The 18,695-nt window shown below is 40.4% G+C and overlaps 2 long non-coding RNA genes across 2 annotated transcripts in view; both read right to left on the bottom strand.

Moving 5' to 3' along the window:
* The window catches only part of LOC119010424, a 37,389-nt gene extending 33,843 nt beyond the window's left edge, over positions 1-3,546 (bottom strand). Inside the window, exons 1-2 of the long non-coding RNA XR_005071966.1 lie at positions 3,369-3,546; positions 881-1,915 (exon numbers count right to left, since the gene is read on the bottom strand). This is a non-coding gene — a long non-coding RNA (uncharacterized LOC119010424). The remainder of the gene's footprint in view (positions 1-880; positions 1,916-3,368) is intronic.
* Positions 3,547-16,816: 13,270 nt separating this feature from the next.
* LOC119009973 lies at positions 16,817-18,094 on the bottom strand. The gene is made up of 4 exons (XR_005071861.1): positions 17,961-18,094; positions 17,710-17,828; positions 17,460-17,475; positions 16,817-17,087 (listed from the first exon to the last, which is right to left on the bottom strand). It is a non-coding gene; the product is annotated as an uncharacterized LOC119009973 (long non-coding RNA).
* Positions 18,095-18,695: the final 601 nt, after the last annotated feature.

Raw genomic sequence — 18,695 nt, 5'->3', positions numbered from 1 at the left:
GCCTCTCTAACAGCATTATAAATTACTGTAGATCCTATTTGTGTCAGTGGAGGCAAGTGAGGGGAAAATTCAACATCAGCCTATTTATTCATTTACTTATTCCCTGGCTCGGTTAGGCTCAGTGCTGCCGGAGAGGAGCTGTGCTCCGCTCTGCTGTGCCACTCTGCCTCAGAACAAATGCTTTGTGTTTACAGGGACACATGGGCATTTTATTTTAGAGGCGCTGGTGAAATCAGAGTCAATCAGGCCAGGAAAAGGGAAAGCATTACAGTACAGCTGATTTTCTTGCTCCCTATCTGGATGGAGCCTGGAGTTTTAAACAACCATAAAGTGCAAATAGTCCACCAAGGGCCTCTTTCCTGAGACGTTTGAGAAAAAGTTGAAAGGAACTAACATGTATTTAAAAACATATGTATGCATTCACCAAGTGTTCATACCTTAAGGACCAAAAATAGTTTCATTATGTGGAAACATGCATTATGTGTTGGCTGTTTTATGAAAAAAATAATAGGCTTTGACAAAAATAAATTCATACAGGTGTTTCTGGGTCACCTCGATGGTTAAGGGAGAAATATGTAATATATGGCCAGAATTTTTTATTTAAATCAAGAAGAAACAACCGTGTTGATGTTATATCAAAGAAGTCATGTATTGTGTTGCAGAGATGTCAAACACAATTTCAGCTGGCAAAAATGCGATCTGTTAGCATAATAAACTCACACAACGTCAAGAAATTAAATGTTCTCACTTCTATTTTCCAGACTAAACAGAAAAATACTACCATACACCTTCTCTCTTTAACCAAAGTAAGATGAGATGATTACTTTGTAGACTCATAGTAAAACACACTTTATTCAAATTCTACATAAACAAACCTTACCAGAACAGTCTTGGTCTTGTTCAGAGCTCCTGTAAATCGCCTCTGTAGGCTACTTGTATCCTGTTGTCAAACTGTCCTGCAGCAGTCTTGGAAGATGTGTTCAGTCCCAGGTCATTCTCCAGCCGTGTTTACCCCTATGCTGGTGCCATTGGTGATTATTGTATAATAGAGGCAAAAATACGACCATGAAATCATAAGAAAATGTAGATAGGAATCATAAAGGATGAACAACTGAAGGTAAAACCTCAAGAGCAGTCTAAAATCATCCAGCAGAAACAAATATGAAAAAATCAATTGATGGGATTGTAAACATGTGCAGAGTGTAGAATTGCCCAAAAGTCTTTGTAGGAGATTTTTGGCTGCGTGCTCAACAAAACGACTCACCTGATTAAATGTTCAAAACAAGAACGCTCACAGTTCTTACTCTGCCTGATCAATAACAAGTGATAGAGAATGGATTCCAAGTCAAGTCATTTCCCAGCTAACAATGCCACAAGTGATTTAAAAGAACAAAGTGACCGCGGCATCGATATGTTTTTTTGCATGCACCTGTTAATTCACTCACACACCAAAAAAAAAGAAGAAAAAAAAAGCTTATACAGGAAAAGAGATGGAGCTTGCGTTTAATTATCAAGGGACGGCTCGGACTGTGCATCATCATTAGTTTGACTAAATAGCGTCGGTCAGTGACTCAAGTAGTGGTAAATGGCACAATTAGCAGGCTGAGCAGGGAGAGGTATATTCAATTTGAAAGCCTTCTTTCTTAATCCATCTCCTGTGATCATGAGAAACGCTGAGCTATGTGCTTTTACGCTCATTGACATTAATCAGGTTAATTCCAAGTAAAATGTCAACATTGTAATCAAGAACCAGCACACTCCAGCAAAACGTCTTTCGGACATTAAATCTAAACCTCCAGCAGTGTTTGTATCTTTTTCCCTATCTCACTGCTGTCCTCGTTCTTTTCTTTCACAGAATCCTCCTGTCGGCAACTTGGCACATTTCCCTCCTCAGCTGGGCATATTTGATTAACAGCTAAGAAGAAGAAGAAAAAAAAAAGAGGCGCAGATTAGTTTGAAACCTACGTAGCAACCAACAACAATGAATAGCTTAAGTACAGACACCAGGGAGGTGTTGACATGCTTCCTTAACATGAATCTGTTGTTCCTTGTTCTACTCCCAGTGCCCCGGCGCTTAATCCCTCAGTGCACTTGCTCCTGTAACCCCAGCAGGTGCAGTGGGAATCTATAAACACAGCTGGTGTGTCTCAGTGTCGAAAACTCTCAGATCTACCCTCACCTCGCGACTCACCCCACCGCAAAAAAAAAAAAAAAAAGACACGGTTTACCCAGAATACCACGCATAACCCAGATTCATGATGCTGGCTGGTTCTTTTTTTTTTTTTTGTCAGGGCTGCGGGCAAGACAGAAGTTCATGTCAACTAATTACAAGTACTCAGTGTTCCCGTCAGGATTTTTAGACATTTGTGAGGGTGGGAAAGCGACTGAAACAGCTTATGTATCATTAGGGGACACGAAAACTCTTCGAATGATTGAAAATCTTGACTGGTTTGCGAGATATACCAACAAATTACAAAACTGATACATCTTAAAGCAACAGAAGAGTTTACACTGCTTTTGTGTGACAGTGTTTGGGTATCAAACATCCAAGAAGTTATTTTTTAATGACACCACAAAGGAATGTTGTTTAAATTAAGATTACAAAAGACAAGTGTAAGACCAAGGTTTACTCAGAGCCGATCAAGTTATATCTGTTAAATGTAAAAATTAAGCTATAGGGAAAACGTCATGAATAAAATCAAATATAGATAGTTACATAAGTTTGTTCTCAACACCGTCAACATCCAAATTGATCAACAAGTCCTCATTGGTTGTTCGTGTGCCTTCCAAGATGACCCATGGAAGTTTAAAAAATGTAGTGTTAGCGACCTCTAGTGGCTGAAGTGAGTATTACATAAGGAAAGGAGGAAGTCATGTGAAGTAGTATAGAGAGCAAGAAAGTCCACATAGGGAGGAGGAATAGATGGCCCGTCCGAACAAGCACAGGATGTTAACCTGTAAATAAGTAGCGATGAAACTGGATGTTTTATGATGAGATATTGGGATAATTTCCAGTTAGGTAAGACAAACATTATCTTTGCCCAATCCTTACCAAGTGTTTTTTGTGTCTAAATCTTAACAGAGCATAAGCACAGCATTGTCACAACATTTAAAAGGAAATTGTATCTGAAGAAACTTAACTTAGTTGCAACACAAAGAAATTTAAAGTTACAACGTATCTGTGGTTTGCAGAATCCTACAGTGCATTTTCTGCCCATTGACTTAAAAATTAACTTCATTAATGTATAGTTGGCAGAAAAAAGTATACAATATATATGGAAAATTGAGAGTGAGACTATAAAGCTTTATATTGTGAGATCCTGTGCAGGTTTTATTTTGTACTCTGCATTCGCTTCACTCTTACTTACGTAGAGACATGACACCCACTGTCTCTTGTCTGTCCGGAGGCCTGATGGCTCTGGGTATCGGTTGTCTCATTCACTCTGATTTAATGTTCTACTTGGCTTTGCATTTTAACTCGTTAAGGTGTCGTAGTCTATACCTGCCCGGGAACGTTAGTCCTGATTGCTTAGGAAATTCACCGCTGCCTGCCTGTAATGAGAGTGGACAGAGGTTAGAACAGCTCAATAGAAGAGATAACCAGTCTTTGATCCAAACAGCCATGCAGAACATACAGGCAATACCATCAGAAAATGTACTGTCAGGATTTTTGGATTTTAAATTATACCTGATTAACCTGAAAAAGGAGGTGGAGGCAGAGTTTGGTGGACTTGTACCGGCTGAGAAAGAAACACGTGGGACAGAATGTTTCACGCAGACAAAGAATGACTGAAAGCGATGCAGTTGACACATTTAGAAAGTAAAACGCTCTCTCCGTGATGAGGGAATTTATTTCATGCACCTGTCATTCACTTCCATCTCAAGCGCTGCAGAGATGTGAGAACAGGCCTTGCTGATCAAGATCAGTGAACAGTCTCATGTCTGCAGATGTCTGCTGCATGTTTGTCAGGAAACATCTACACATCAGACTGCTGATGAGCTTTGATTCAGTCGAACAGAAATTGGAATTGTCCTCACTTTTTGTGTGAGGGAATATAAACAATACTGATACTGGAACTATTCTGCATACGGTGAGCTTTCACACGGCAGCAGTTTAATGACATTTGAGGGCCAATGTTGCTATAAATATTGCTAAAAAGCCATTTTTCTCCCCTGTAACATTAGCTATCTACCACAGATTCAAGATGATTCAAGCCAGGCCTTTACAATATTCAGCATAAGAGAAGATCATGCTCTGTAGGCTTACTTTCCAGTGGGAGGCTCAATGCTAAAACATGGAAGCTAATCACGTTAGCTTCCTCACATTAGCACTGATTCTTACTGTTACAGATTCCAATGACTTCCCATTGTAAAGTGTCTTTTCATTTACTGTCAGTCACTTCTCTTTTCAATATTATGATATTTTGTTTTCATCTTGTTTGTAATATTATATATTTATTGTCCCTCTGCTGGACCGTTATGTCATCCAATTAGCACAGCAATGCTTCTGTGACTTAGTGAATAAGGTGGTGTAATATGTCGAGCACGCAACGTTATCACTTAGTTTGCTAGCTACCAAATCTTTGCGGTACAATAACTTGCTGGAGATAAATAAAAGAAAATGTATTTTTAATGACTGTTTTCACCAAATGAGTTCACAAGTCAAATGACGATTTTCCAAATCAGTTTTTACTTTCAATCTAAATGCCTCACTTAGTAATAAAACCTGCTCAAAACTCCTTGTAAACTGGGATAATAAGGACATTAATTAAAAAGAGTAAGTGATTTTTTCCATCCCCATAAGATAACATTGTCACCACGTATTTCCCAGTAGACCTGCGCGAAAAACATATCTGTTGATGAGATACGTCCTTACCCCCAGTAATTAATATTTTTCTTTAATCAGGATTATGTTTTGACACATCTCCTCGTCTGACTTTTATTAAAGCTGCAAATTGATACCGAACATTGTCTCAAATCCCTCGGCTCTTGAATATTCACAAGGGTCAGCTAAAAAAAGACTGGAGTTGCCACTGCAGCCACCATCTGACTGTGCGTTCCAAAACACCTGAGGGGGAAAATGATTTTCTCATTGCCAGGCTAATGGTGTTCATTTCTGTTAATCTATGGCCCAGTGTTTTCCAATTTGGAGGGTGTATCCTCACTCTCCACTGTCTATTATGCTCCAGGGCCAGGGAGAGGCCACTTTCTTCCCATCTTTGTGGCACTTGAATTAAATGGAAGCAACTTGATTGCTGGGAAGCACGAGGCTAAGTGATAAAGCAATTAAGACACTCCCAGTTCTTAGCCAAAGGACGGGGCAGCTACTGCTCAGGAGAGAATTAATTTGTCTGTAATGATATCCTCTAGTCTTTTTATTCACTTTTTTGTTTCATGGCTCTTTTGGGCTCTTTTGTGTTGAAAGTACACTTCTCTTTTGGCTTGTCAGAGAAATGAAAACAAATCTGTGGTTAATGGGTCCTCTGTGGACACAAGAGGTCTGTTAGAGAGTTCTTTAGGAGTGAATGGAAGGACTGGCCAGAGAGACCAGAGGAGAGGACGCAGATGCTACAACCAGGATGGCCAAACTATTACTCCTTTCTGCAGGTTGACTTCTGATAGAGACTCAGTTTGACTTAGGACAGTTTTATTTCTACTGAGATTTATTTATTTAAATCCAAATTCATTAAATCATGTGTTCTCAGTGCAGCCCCCCTTGCAAAGTTTCCATTAACCCAAATGACAATTTGCAGATTTTCTTACATAAAGCTTCCGCTAGTAAGATGGTTGACTTTTGAGTTTTATATTCAAATGCTGATACTTTCAGATGGTTGCCAACCCTACCTGACAATCCCAAAGTGTTGGTATTACTCTTACTATCTTTCCAACAGGAGCTCTCACTTCATTGGCAAAGCCTCAAAAGTTCCCTAAGATTCCTGCCTCTATCTCAGTACAGGGAAGGTGAAGGTGAATTGAATTTTGTTGTTTTGTGCTCACAGAAATTGAAAGTTGGCATTTAAAAGATTTAAGCAACCACAGTTTTATGAATCAACATAGCAAGGAACCATTTATATTGAAACTAGCTGCAGTTTGCAATGCAAAATGCTCATCAACATTTGTTGTTGTTTTCCCTCTAAAAAGACTTAAAAAGGTTTACAGAAAGATTGTTTTGTTGCTTAAATGGACAGGATGGTACCCAGTAGAGTGTATACCTCTGCCATGGCCCATCAAGCCAAATCCATTATCAAATAAAACCAATTTAATCTGGATCTGGATCATGAAAAATGAAATACAATGGCCTTTCTCTCACTATCAAGGTAAGTGAAAAAAAAAATATGGTCAGTAGTTTTTGTGTAATCCTGCTCACGAACCAACCAGTCAACAAATGCACACAAGCAAAAAAAAAACAATATATTTGACGGTGGTAGCGATAAATGAGCATTGACTTAAAGCATTATGACCATAAGCGACTGTTTAAGTGGCCTAAACCTACATGGGATATAATGCTCAATCCCCCATCAGTCCTGTCTTCTGGTCAGGTTTCCTGGATGGAACAGAAAGACGTTACCTCAAAATGCATTTGGCAAAACAATGAAGTGTTGTATAAGAATATTTCATAATAATAACTCAAAACATCAAAAACAAAACTATCTACATGGAAAGACACCATTGGGTAAGTGAGAAAACATTTAGTTTAGTTTAGGTTTAGTTCTTTTTTTGTGATTTGGACTAACCAACCTTTTAATTTAATTCATTTGGTTAGAACCAATTAACTCCACACAAGGATATAAGTACAGTACACCCAACATAAAGGAGCCCAAAGAGTGATAATCATTTTCTAATCACAAGTGTGATGGCTTATAGACACTAAATGTTTGAGAGCAAACAATTTTCTCTCCAGCTGGCCTCTTTATAGATCATGAAAATATACTACTTAAATCAATGGGAGACATCCCACACACAATGGCAGCCCTGCTGTTCAATGATGGCTTTTGTATTGGGGATAATCTACTAAGGTCATCAATCATGTCATGCCTCCACTCTGCAAAAAAAAAAGAAAGAAAGAAACACTGGCTGATGTAATGGATTGAAACATACCTATTACAAAAACAGCTCCCTTCTTCCTGTTGTTCACAAACAGAAGACGTGAGTTTAATGTAAAATATCTGTAAAGAAAACATATGTTTGGCACCATGCGAGGGGAGTACTTTACACTAAACGCCAAGGGAGTCAATAAGGCAAATTGTTCCAAATTCACTGTCAGGCATGTGGCGAGACAGGCGTTTTCACAGCAAAAGACTCCCTAGTTGAGCTGGGAATGTACAATTGACCCTGTCTGCCTTTTCAAAATGGTGCAACATTATAACCTGGGGGAATGTGTTGTCATCCAAATGAGATAAGTTTATTTTCTGCGATGTAGCATTTGTTCCATCAGGCGGGGAGGCCATAAAGCTAGAAGGATCAGTGGGGAGTCGAGCTCGGCACATGTGGCGCGAACGAGGAGCCCGACGAAAAGGCTTGGCCACCGCCCAAATCTCTGCCTCTGCCTTCTGTGCGGGCCGAGGCTCAGAAAGCAGGAGGCCACAATATTGTGGAACAAATTTGCTCTAATCTGAGCGTGCTGGTCCGGGGCTCCGGTGGGAAGGCTGCTCTCCTGTGCCCTCCCCGCCTGTCCCACAGATCAGCCCAGTTTACCCTTCACAGTGCCAACACACCGCAAGACGGATGAGATGTCGGCGGGGGGGTTAGAGCTGTCGGGATCTCGGCACTTCCGTGGACCGCTCATGTGTGCTCTCAGCAGGCCGGCGCTTTGCCCTGGAGAAAGGAGCTGAGTGGAGAAGCGCTGGCACGGGATTGGTCGGCTCCCACCTGCACTCTCACTGCCAAACACTGATACAACTTTCACAACTTAAAAAGCATGTCATTATTAGTCTGACACTAATTAATTACTGTCATTCAAATCGAGTAAAACACCAAAACAACAACCGTTTTTTTTTGTTTTCTTTGTCTCCAAATGCACAAATGAAACGATTTTAGCCAGAGCGACAGGAGACAGATGATGCAAACTGTCCATTTTTGTCTGTAAAATCCACATTTTTGGCCATAAAGCACATATATATAAAACATTTCCACTGCAAAGATCCCACACAGCCAGGCAAGGATCCTCCCGTTGTCAAGGACTACATTTAGATTAAATGTGGTGCCATAAGCGCCGATGGAGACGGGTCACGTGCTCTGCTGGGGACTGTATCCATCAGCTTCCAGTCATTTTGCAGCAGCATGCGAGGCTCCTCGGCTCAGGATTGATCGAGACAGGAAAGGAGTGGGAGTGATGAAATGTATAGCAGATAATTATTTATGATGGCGATGCCACGAAGCTCCTCCAGCACTTTTTTCCGGCAGCTTCTCAGGGAAATAGACATTGTTTATATGGAGAGTTTTGAAATGTAAAACCGACAGCTTTAAGATGAATTCCCGACAAACGTTTCTTTGTGCGAAGAATTTTTGTGATATACTGAAATCATGACATTACAATCACTGATTTTGTTTTTTTAATTAGACTTCCTGCTATGTTTACGACTTGTGAGGAAAAAGTTCCTGACACAGTGCAGGTGGAAGGTGTCAAAATTATTCATAAACCTCCCGCAGTTACCACCAGGAGTCAGATGAACATTCTTTTTTCTCCCCCAGTCAGTTCAATTCATATTTACAGGAAGAGAGACGTGATGTGAAGGCAGCAACGGATGTAACAGTTATGTCACATGAGATATTTAAAACTCCTGAGATGTGATTGTCAATTATTAAGGTTCAGCTTTGATTTGTCTTAACTCCATTGGAATGTACAGGAGTGTAACCCCCTTCAAAATAAAAGTTCCCAGTGACACTTGAGAGAAACATAATATGGGACGATTGAGACCATTTTTGCAGAACAGCCATTCATGATCTGTTTAGATTTATATAATTGATGTACACATGATTCTAATAGTACTGTATATACAAATATGTTTGGTTGGTGTTATGTATTTGTTAAGCTGTTTAATAATGGATGAATTGTTGATAAAGATAATTGTGTATGTACTCTATATATGTGCCCGCACGATTGGAAAATGGCTTCATTTATAAAGAATATGTGCATATAATGATGCATATCAATGTGTAGGTATACACTATATTTGTACATATATGAATGTATTTATATAGGCATTCATACTCAGACTGCTACAGTGTATCCAATGTGATGATTAACTGTGTTAGAGTTGGGGTCAGTATGTTCAGTCATAGGCTCAATCATCAGCTTACATTATATATTATGTAATATGCTGTTTTTAAGCAATAATTTACACTAATAATGTATCAAATGAAAAATGTGACAAAGTCACAAAGGGATGACTTTTAATGATGAACCAACAAAGAATTATCACCTGAATCTGCAGCTTTAATCAGCTTTTTTTTTTTTTTTTCAGAGCTTTATAGCGAGTTTCAGCTCATTGCTTCTCTGTCAGTAAGTTTACTGTTTTGGTTCAGTCTCACTACTCTCACAGCCTCGTTTTCAGCCACACGAGGAGGCTGATTTTAGTGGAAACGCTCTAAATAACCAGCTGTCCCCCGAATGAATGCTAATGTTGCTCTGTGGCAAACCGGATGTATAAAAGACGTACAGCTTGTTCTCTGTTGCCAAAAAAAAACCTCTGATCTTTTTTTAGTTTTAAGATTTAAAACACTGGTTGGTTCGGCAACACTTGTGGGAACTGCAAGTGCATTTTAATGACGGAGGTCCCACAGCTCTGTTCAGAATGACACACTGCATGCAGCAAACACACCATGCTGTCAGAGCAAGAGCAACACATTTACGTTTTCCGAAAGGAAGACAACAAAGTCATTAAGGCTGTTGTCTTATCACATGTGCCAGTTTCTGCCTCACACATGATCACAAAATGTGTACGTATTGATCCCTGCTCATAAGACTTTGGAGTCACGCACTGGAAAAGACTGGACATATAAGGATTTTAACCATCCTCGTGAAATAGACAATCACATAATTGTAATAATCACATTTATGACCTATTGAATTCATCTCAAACGGCGTGCGGTTGTGTTACGTCTCTGTTGTGGTTACTTAAAAACGAGGCAGAGTGTGAAGCAAACAATTTCTCAGTTTCATCCCTCGGCCAGCTTACAGGAGCCCATTCTAGGAAATTTTCCAGCTGCAAAGCCGAGCTGAGCACCGTTAAGCACCCGAGCGCACCCCGAGCCATTTTCCATTTGCAATAAACCCCGTTTGAAACAGGGCAGAACAACACAAAAGTTGACTTGTTAACACGGGGAGAAGGAGGAGGACTTGTATGGTCTCAAATGAGCAGTCTGGGGCATTTTCATGCACTGGAGGGGGGAGGCGGCGGACAGGCTGGGAGGGAAGGGAAGGGAGGGGGTGATTTCCATAGCAACAGTCAAGTCCCCAGCTGTCATGTTTGGGCTGAGATAGGTGCTGTGAGCATAGGGACCACTTAACCCCAGCCACACTTCAACTTAGGAAGTTAAGATGCTGCTGAGTGTCTGTGCCGTGCCTCACTTAAAATGCAAACTCTATACCCCTGGGATGATAAGGGAATGCTTCTGAATTAACCCGGGGATATGGGAGCTATGCAAAAAAAAAAAAAAAAGAAAGAAAAAAAAAAAGCCTCCTCAGAAATAATTAACCATCAATGGGTTTTTTGGGGGGGGTGTCACTGAATGACGTGCGAAGAGAAAAAAAACAGACAGTGAGAGCATTGAGGCGGGAGCGCAAACACAATGATTCCCCAGTTTATTGTCATGTGGCGCTAAAATGTGTATTGTTCGGCAAACCTAAGTAGATAATCTGTCAGGAGAATATTTTAGAGGCGTGGGACATTGTAGGTGTATTTTTTCAATCTCCCAAATTACATTTTTCACTCTAATAAAACCTTTTAACAGCAGCTGAAACACTGTGCAACAAAAAAAAAGAGTTTATTAAGCAGGGACGTCAAAATAAAAGCATCTGCAAATTGCTTACTTAGCTATTTATTACATGCACCACTCTCTGTGAAAGTGATGGCCGCCTCACTTCTTATTCTCTGCCACTGTCCAGATCACAGGGGTTATCTCTCCAATTACAAGCATCTGAGAAGCCCTGATGCTCAAATGAATTCATATTAGGTCTGAAGCTACAAGCCTTAACTCAGACAGGGAACACGCTATTATCACAGTGTTTAAAGTGAAGCTCTTTAGCTGCTGGGATACAGTGCAGACTAACGTGAGCCAGAGTGTGTGAGAGGCAGTGAGACGTGTAGAACGATAGAAGGCATCATCAGCTGCTGACAAGATGCTTATTTAGATTATTTCAACCAATAAGTTCTCACATTTAGAATATTTCATTCGGTTTATGTTCATAGCAAGATATCCTTTTTGAAAATGAACACAATAGCACCAAAATATAAGTTATCTATACATAATCACGTTTATTATCTAGTGTTTTAGCAGCCTGTGGTGCTTGTATCCTTCATGATCTTACTATGAGTCAAAAGGGAAGTATGTTGCTATTCTCATGTTTGTATGGTAAAAATGAAGCTACCCACTAGAGGCTAGCTAAGTTAGCTCAAAGAATGGAAACAGCAAGCCTGGCTGTGCCTTAAGGTGACAAGCTGAGTCATTAACACGCATCTTGTTTTTTTTAAATCCGATAATAAGGGAACCAGCTGAAACCAGAAGAACCTACCCTAACCAGTTGTTCAAGGGGTTCAAAACATCCCCTGTTTACGTTGGCAGAGCCCTCTTGTGGTTGCTGTAACTATGACGGAGTGAAGGAGGAAGTCAGGTGGTATAGAGAGTAAGAACCCTAACCCCACATCACGTACGTATACGCGTGACTTGTTTCATGCATTAAACATAGTTATTTTTACCCCCACCATGATCTTTCCTCAACTTAACCAAGTAGTTTTGTTGCCCAAACCCTATGCAAACTGCAACGGTATCTTAAGATATACTATATACACATGCATAATGAAACACCATGTACGTAATGTACATACCTACATACAACATCATGCAGTTTAGCAGATGGTCATATATATGGTTTTAGGAGTCATTGCTGGAAGACCTAGTCTGTCATTAGAGCCAAAGACCAATTTAGTAACAGAGTGTTCAACCTAAATGTTATTCATGCTATATCTATGAGTATTTTCCTAATTGATCCACTGATATTTATCAATGATGAAGATGATATTCAACATACCTAGATTAGCATGGAAGCTGCAATTAGCATGTATGAGATTGGCCTCTTCCATCCTATCAGGAAACGTGTATTTCTGTTTAAACGGAGGCGACTGCACTTTGAAGCCGGTCGTCTCTACATGCAGGATCACTCGGGTCTCCTCCGCGCTTTTCAAACGGCCTTCGCCGGCATAACAGATATTGCTCGCGACAGGCCAGACAAAATGTCCCTGTTGTTTTGCAAGGGAAAATGTGGCATTGTCCCTCCACGGCGGTCCCCTTCTGGGTGTGAATGGCCATCTAATCAAGCTCTCCCTTTCACTGCAGCTGGTTTACAGCGAGCAGCAGGGCTGACCTCTGAGGGGCCCGCCTCCCCCTCCCCGTCCTCTGGGACCCTTCAACAAGCTTTAGAGGCCAAATGAGGTGTAAGTCTATTAAAAGAGAGTTTGTGTGTAGATCACAGTCCCTCTGGGGGTGGGAGCCTTTGCCTTGTCATTCAGGTGCGGCTAATTTCCTTCTGCTCCACACGCAGACATGAGGCCTGCCCACGGTCCTCATCGCACTCAGACGAGACCCGCTGCTAGAATTTCAAATGACAGCTTCTTGCCGAGGCAGCAGGTGATTTATTAAAATACAGAACAGTGAAACAAAGAGACGTCGGCTTTATGCTGTGGATTTTTTTTTTTGTCGCCATGAATACAGTGCAATGTACACAAACTGTGATCCAATTCATTTGTGAGGCTCAGAGCAAATATCACCGGATGCAAATCATGTTGGAAAAACAAACTGTGACATTTTTCTTTTTTTTTTTTTTTTTTCGCTCGTATGTTTTGAAATCTTTTTTGTCAGGATGTCAACACAGCTGTGCTGATAAATAGTTGGTCTGCTGCGTTTATTGAACCGACGGAGAATGAGAGAGGCTGGAGAAGCCGACCAGGGAGAAGGGAAAAGGAGGAACAAGGCCACAGGCGATGCTTCAGTGAGTGTGAGTTAGAATTTGTGGCATAAATTGATTGGAAGTGAGGGTTGTCAGAACAACATGATGTTCTACCAATAAGGGTCCTATCGAGAGATCTGTTTATCCCGGCACCCAGTGAGGCACCTTAAACCTCACAGCACCGAACGCAGGCGATCACAGCGGAGTGTATTCGCGTAATGCCTGACAGTTGCAGTGCGGTCGGGACAGCGATGTGATTTTTCTTGTGTTGGCTCTGTTCTCCAGTACACTGGGTCTGACATAAAACAATGACTGTGTGGGTTTTTATGCTGCATTCACATGCTCCTTGGTTAGTCCTGAGAAAGTTGTTCTTCTGACTTTGATATGTTCATTAACTTTTGTCATAACAATCTTATTGTAAAAATAATTAATTATTAATACCTGTATGAGGTTTGCTGCTTTATGTTTCAACGTAATTCTGCCCGGGAGATGTTGCTGCGGCAATATGCCCCCAAAAAAACACTAAAATACTGCCTTACCCGGCTTGTTGTCACGCTAACAACTAAATTTTCTAACTTATCCTGGTCATTTTTCTGTGGACAGCAAGAAAACATTTCTATGCAACACGAAAAGAAAAAATAAAGTTTCCAAACGTCAACCAAACATGTACTTCCAGTCGTCGTGTTTACGTTTACGACATTGAGGTTGGCAAGGTGTGTCCCAAAATTGCGCGCTGTTTTTCGCACAGGTAGTGTTTACAGGAATTTTCTCAGTCAGGAACACATTTTTTGGATTATTCAGACATCACGTAACGGCACTAAATGTGCTGAGATTAGCTTTAAGTTCAGATCACATATGGCACACCTAGATAGTTTCTAGAGAGTGTCTGAGGCATCTTCATCATCATTGACTCCAAAATAACTTTTGATACCACTTTCTGATAATATAGCCATTATTAAGGTAATTTAAGTTCTAACTAATGGATTTACTGATAGATAACATAATTATGCAATTCTTCAGAGAACAGTTTTAAGTCATTAACAACAACATTTGTGTTGCCAGGATGTGAAAAAACATCTGCTGCTGCTATTCATTATTGTTAAGCAGTCATTGATTAAAGGTTCTTCCAAATAATCAATCCAGTGAGATAACAAGTTGTTCATGAATACATTTTGGTCTGTGTGCTGTCTTGAAAGCATAAGACGCAACCTGGCAACCCTTTTTCTTGCTTACAACTGCTTTATCAAGCGTCAGTGAATAATTTATTGACTGTAAAGAAAGCTCTTGATTAGAGATTTTCACCAAAGTTATGTAGGAGTAAAGAATCCGTATGTGTGTGTGTGCTGAGGATGTTTCTTGGTCATCTCCTGACCAAGAAGCCAAATGTACATGGGAGTTAATACTCGCAGCTAAACTAACGTATTACTGGACTTTTGGACTGACGCATGAGTCCCTGAACACCCCTCGAGCAAGCGACCTGATATTTGGCTGAGGAAGAGCTTTTCCAAATCGAGCATTGACAGTGTTTGTCAGAGGGGACCGGGGTCAGCCGAGCAGCATTAACCTCTGGGACGCCATCTCAGTGCAGTGCATTAGTCACATGGAGGAGGAGGAGGGATGTCCTGTAATAGATTATTGACCAGCGGGCAGCGGCCTGCACCCGCACCATGTGGTCTTAGCCAGCTACTGACCTCTTCATCACAGATGGAGGAGCCCACCTGCAGTCCAGAGCGAGACCAGAGGACACACACATCGAGAGCACACACACACACACACACACACACACACACACACACATCCCCGCAGCGGCGTAACCCCAACGACTAATGAGAAACACGCGAGTAATATTCTCCGGGTGCGAGACAGTTAGCAGGACAAGGAACCTGAGGGGTATGAAACCATATTCATTCATAGCTATAAAATGGGAGTCCTTGGCTCATCAAATTGAAAGTGCTGGGGAAACAACAATTGCTTCCATGAACTTAGACTACCTAATTAAAGGCAGGCAATTTCTCTCCGAGAGTCACACTCAGGATCTTTAATTGAAATCAAAATGAATATCGCTGGAACACAGAGAGAGCAGGGTGGAGCGAGGGGTGGGGGGTGGGGATGGACACATCCTTCGCCATTTTCACTGGTCTCACTGTCGGCTCATGTGGCTCCGCGAGTTGATTTGTTGATTTGCCGAGAAATAGATTTTGAGATAAAGCTTTTATTTTTCTGCCACTCGGTCTTGAAATGTCTCAGAGAGCCACAAAGCAAGAGAATGAAAATAATGCGGAGGACGAACTGACTTAACCCAGAAAGACGAGAATTGTTGCCAATATCAGCTGTGCTCTGTTTCCCTTTGGCTCAGTCTCTCCTTCTTTTTTTTTTTCTTTTTTTTTTAATTGTTTGATAATTCATCTCCGAGCTCTAATTTACCCCCCGTCGTCAGCCCTGTATGTTCGACCATTGTGTGAGACATTCAGCTGAATTCTAAATGAGCTGGTAGCATATAAAGTCTTTCTTCCAGGGAAAGCACCTATTTATGGACGTGTTTGTTTGTTTTTCATCAACATTAACCCTTTGGGCGAGGAACGTCCGTATGCCGTCTTTTCAAGAACAGTCCCGGGAACGTCCTTGGGCGTGAAGTCCCACTGTTTCAGTTGGTCTGGTTTCTCAGCGCTTCCTAGGGTGAAAATACAAGATAATTAATTTTGTTTTCAGCATCAGAACACGTGACCTATAGAATGGTCTCTTTAAAACTTGTCTTGTGAAATTCCCACCAAAACATACACCTCGGGAGATTTTTAAAAGGTTTAAAATAATGAGATATTGTCAGACTGGGTTGTATGATGTTCATGTGTGAAATACATATATAAGATGTATTTTGTGTTTACCTTTCTAGGGCCCGAGCAAGGAAACCTGCAGGGTCCCTATTGTTTTTCGAATTACTTTTTTTTTTTTTTTGTCCTAAATGATCGCATTTTTCACTGCACATGGATGAAAACACGATTTTATTTGGCAAACATATTAAGCTTGGTGAAAAAAATATTATAATCTATTGTTGTGAATGTCCACCTCTAGGTTGGCACTATAATCAAGGAAAGTGTGTTGAATCTCGTGATGTAGGCCACGCCCATTTCCGCCTGACTTTTTTTTCTGGAAATGTGCCTCCCAGGCAATTTCACCGATTTGCACCAAACTTTGCACTTTCTGACAAAGACTTATCAAAAGATGTTCCAAAGAATAGTCAAGTTATTACATAACAACTTCCTATACATTTTGCTCAAAACAGTAAGTCTTGCATATCTCCACATTGGTGTGTCCGAATGACATGAAATTCAGGTTACTACTTTTTCATACTACTTTTTTTCATGATTTCACATTATAGTATCTCCAATGTCTTTGGCTGTTTGACCATATGCAAAAGAGACATTTACACAGTGATCATCTTGGCTTTTATAATATTGTTATTTTGACTGCTGTTCTGATGCTTTATAGACCAAATGATTCATCTGTTGATGGAGGAAATGACAGAATCAAATAATTTCCAAAGTGCTGCTTTACCAGAAACACAAGAAAATTCAGAAAGAGAAAGAATGTTCTTGATCATCATCAATAAAATGACAAGCACATGTTCACATAAATCACACCACAACACAGAGATGGTCTTTTGTAATGCAGCTTTATTCAGCAGGATAGTTTTCACTATCAAGCAATTTTACATTTTTCAACATCACTTGGAGCTGTGACTGAAATCACTACATCTCAAGAGCTTCATATTTACTCATCGAATTATTTATTATTTATTATTGCTTTGCAGAGCAGAAAGATATAGCTCAAACTATATCTTCAAAGTCAAGAACAGACTCAGTCTTCAAAGTATCACATCACTGTGTCGTCGGCCACTTTATCTTGGGTTGTTCCCAATCTCATCCTGTATCAAGTTAGAGAAGGGGGAACAACAGAGAGAAATCAGTCAAAGTATTGACAGAAGTCGTTACACAGAATCTCAATTGACAAATATTTTAATAATTGAATAATTTTTCAATATATTTTCTAGCAAAAATGACATAAATTCATTGATTCCAGCTTCTGAAATGTGTAGATTTGTTTCTTTGCCTTCCATTATATCATCGTGATTTTACATTTACAAAATAAGGTACCTGAAGACATCAACTTGGGATCTGGTTAAAACTGATGCTTGCCATGTTTGATAGGTTTGAGGCATTTCACAAAGTTTTATTTATTTATCTATTTATTTATTTTGTCCTTTTGAAATCAACAGAAAATATTCAGTAATACTTACAGGCGAACAGCACGTCCTAAAGACAGAAAAAGATAAAAACAAAACATTTGAAAATCTTTGCATTTAGAACATTAATGATTTGCTCTTTACTTACTTTTAGGTTAATTATCTGAGATGCCAGGACTAAATAAAAGATTTTAGCCAAACACAGAATTAAACAAAGTTTTATGTAGTAAGTCAGTATAGTCGAGTGTGATTTGTTGATCTCGGTCTAAAGTAGCCTGTTGTTTGGTACACACTTTTGACTTACGGTGCAATATTTGCCGACCGGGACTTAGATCCCAAGGGGGAGGTAAAACACAACTCTCCCCGTGTTCAGCCATGAGGGCGACCAGCGTCAACACCAGAAGGACCATAACACACTTCATCCTGAGGAACAAATCACAGTGGCCACATCCAGAATCATTCACTGCCTTCATTCACCAGTGTCAAAGCTCAGCACATCTCATCAAAAGACTTTGCATTTATTAAAGTAAAAACAGGATCAAATTGACTTCTAACCTTTCCACAGCTTGTTTGTCGGAGTCGAGAAGAAAAACTGGTGTCACAGACAGCAAAGTGAGCACTGTGAGATCCAGAGGTGATGTGGACGTCTCTGCTGAGCAGTCGTGAGTTACCTGTCTTTTTATAACGATGGAGATGGAATAATCTTATCCAGTCATTCTCTATTTCGCAATGTGTTTTGCAATGTCAAGTTCTGCACATGGATGATAAGATGTTGATCAAATTTCATTTTGTAATGACGGGAAATTTCAATGTCCTAACAGTCACACAAAGTTACGCAGCACTATTTATCGTGTCCTGGCTCTGTGGCCTCACAAAATGTGACCACTGGAAGTTCTGTCCTATAACTGTTCATATGAATAAAAAGACAATGCGTGATGTTTTTGCTCAGAAGAAAAGTCATTTATCACATTGAGCACCGTTCCCTCCTGCTGTAAGACCACAACCATTGTCCCCCTTCCCAAGAAGAGTTCACCCAGCTGCCTGAACGATAACAGACCAGCAGCACTTACTCCAATCATCATGAAGTGTTTTGAGAGAGTGGTGCTGACCAGCATTCAGAGCAGCATACCGGACATGCTGGACCCCCTGCAATACGCCTAACCGGCCCAACAGCTCCACCTCTGAAGCTATCGCTGCTGCTCTCCACTATTCCCTCTCCCACCTGTAAAATAAAGACTTCTACACGCTCTTTGTGAACTACAGCTGGAGGAAATGTCAGAACTGAATCGT

Source organism: Acanthopagrus latus, chromosome 20 (genome assembly GCF_904848185.1).
Source record: "Acanthopagrus latus isolate v.2019 chromosome 20, fAcaLat1.1, whole genome shotgun sequence".
NCBI lineage: Eukaryota > Metazoa > Chordata > Actinopteri > Spariformes > Sparidae > Acanthopagrus > Acanthopagrus latus.
This window is presented reverse-complemented; position numbering and strand designations above follow the sequence as displayed.